Source organism: Chrysochloris asiatica, unplaced genomic scaffold (genome assembly GCF_000296735.1).
Source record: "Chrysochloris asiatica unplaced genomic scaffold, ChrAsi1.0 scaffold00003, whole genome shotgun sequence".
Taxonomy (NCBI): Eukaryota; Metazoa; Chordata; class Mammalia; order Afrosoricida; family Chrysochloridae; genus Chrysochloris; species Chrysochloris asiatica.
The window spans coordinates 34,799,103-34,801,745 of NW_006408521.1; positions in this window are offsets into that span (position 1 = coordinate 34,799,103).

Consider the following 2,643-nt stretch of genomic DNA (forward strand, 5'->3'; position numbering starts at 1 on the left):
TGCAAAAGTATTCAACTGTATGCATCATAACAAACTGTGGATAACATTGCAAAGAATAGTTATTCCAGAACACTTAACTGTGCTCATGAAGAACCTTTACTTAGACCATGAGGCAGTCGTTAAAACATAACAAGGAGATGTGGAATGTTTTAAAACCAGGAAAGGTGTGTGCCAGGATTATATCCGTTCACCATACTTAGTCAATATGCATGCTAAGCAATAGTCCACGAAACTAGATTATTTGAATAATAACATGGCATCAGGATTGGTGGAAGACTCATTAACAATCTATGATATGCAGATGACACATCTTGATTACTGGAAGCGAAGTGTACTTAAAAAACTCATTGATGAAGATCAAAGACCATAGCCTCCAATATGGACTGCACCTCAATGTAAAGAAAATAAAAGTCCTCATATCACTGGACCAATAAACAACATCAAGATAAATGGAGAAAATATTCAATTTGTCAAAGAATTCATTTTGCTTGGATCCACAATTAACATTTATGGTAGCAGCAGTCAAGAAATCAAAAGCTATGTTGGATTACGCAAATCTACAACAAAAGACCTCTTGAAGTGTTAAAGAACAAGTATGTCACTTTGAGGACTAAGGTGCCCCTGATTCAAGCCATGATACTTTCTCAATGCCCGTGAAAGTTGGACAATTAATGGGTAAGACCATAGAAGAACCAGTGTATTTGAACTATTTTTTCTCCAATATAGTTGAAGAAAAACATTGAAAGTATCATAGCTTGCCAGAACAAATCAATCTGGGTTTGAAGATGTAAAGCCAGAATGCCCCTTAACAGTAAGGATGGTTAGACTTCATCACTTCTATTTTGGAAATGTTGTCAGGAGGGAGCAGTCTCTGGAGAAGGACATGATGCTTGGAAAAGAGGAGGGTGAGTGAAAAAGAGAAAGACTTTCAACAAGATGGCTTGACAGTGGCCGCAACAATAGGCAGAACCGTGTCAACTGTGAGGATGACGCAGGACTGGGCAGTGTGTTGTTCTGTTGTGTATAGGGTCTCTATGAATTGGATCCTACCTGATGGTAGCTAACATTCAGAATAACATCAAACACACACATCCTTATGTGCATACTAAGATTTTCTTTTAAAGCATCTTGCTTTTTGACAAAAATAATTGGGTTTACTCCTACAGATCAAATTGTAGCTTAGTTATCAAACATTAAAGATGTTTAAAAACCTTCTCCTTGATCATTATTGGTAGTGGTACAAGAGAACCTCTCATTATTGAGTCTATGTGTGCACATTGCCAAAATACAGGAGAGAAAATACAAGGCCAGAGAAACGGACCTGTATAGTTGCTTTGAATGCTGAAGAAGTTCACAGAATTACTAGAGGATTTAGCGTCTGTCATATACACACACATGGATTACACATGGATTTCCATGCACACACATGGATTACACAAAGATTTCAGAGAATCAGCTACATAAGTATTACGTATTACTTTCCCTGCTACTCTGTTGCAGGATGAACTGCTGAGCTATTATGTTATATAATTATATATGTTGTTGTTGTTGTTGTTGTTGTTAAGTGCTGCTGAGTCGATTTCCAATCATAGCACCCCTGGACAGGCTTTCCAAGGAAAAGCTGGTGGGTTTGAATCTCTGATTTTATGGTTCACACTCTATCCTACAACATCACAACAGAAGTCCATAGTTACATAGTAAAATCTTTATTATATACATCTCCCTAGTAATTCGTTATTTCTATGTGGCAAAATTTAAACATATATTGAAGTGACACCAAGTGGCTACTTTGCAGATTAGCCACTAAATTCCTTGACAAAGTGTCACATTTGTATGGATGCTCAAATACACCATTCCCTCATATATATTATTTCATTTTGGTAGAAAATCTACATGTGGCGAGCTTCGTAAGAATCACACCTATAGTAAAGCTTTGCTGTGTTTACCTACTGACCAGCTCCATCCTTGTTGGTCTCTAGAACAAGATCATAGCCTTTTCTTTTCTTGAGAAGTCATCCGTCTCCCACTGCCTGTAGTCTTGGTAAGACTTCTAGTGAGCGTGTCTTGCATGCCTGAGGGGACCCCAAATAGACCAGGCCTATTCTCCTTCCCTGGAATTTGTCTCTGAGAGGAATAATACCAGGACAGAAAATAATACAATGCTAGTTCAGTCTCAACTGTGGAAACATAAAGAGAATCTCTTGCTGTCTCTACCTAGACTTTAGTCCTCCTAAAACCCATTTGCTTAGTTAACTCTTTTATGTTCTTGAGCTGCCCTGTGTTTTCTTTGGAAGTTCTCTAGGGTGTGGCACCATAGGACAAGCACTGGACTGTGAATCACCAGGTAAGTGGTTCAAACCCATCAGCTGCTCCTTGGAAACCCTGCAGAGGATTGCTGTGAATTGGAACTGACTGGACAGCATTTAACAACAGCAATGACATTGGCTTCTAATGCCTCAGTTATTGGATCTAGAGTTGCTGTCCATTGCTAATGTCGTCTGATACTTGATGCATAAATTGGTTAATAAAAGGAGAAAAACAAACATGCTAATCCTAGCCACATAGAGAAAGCTGGAGAGAATGAGGATTCCAACTTGGGTCCAAATAAGAAAGGAACTGTTGGAATGAGGCTGGTTTTCAGAA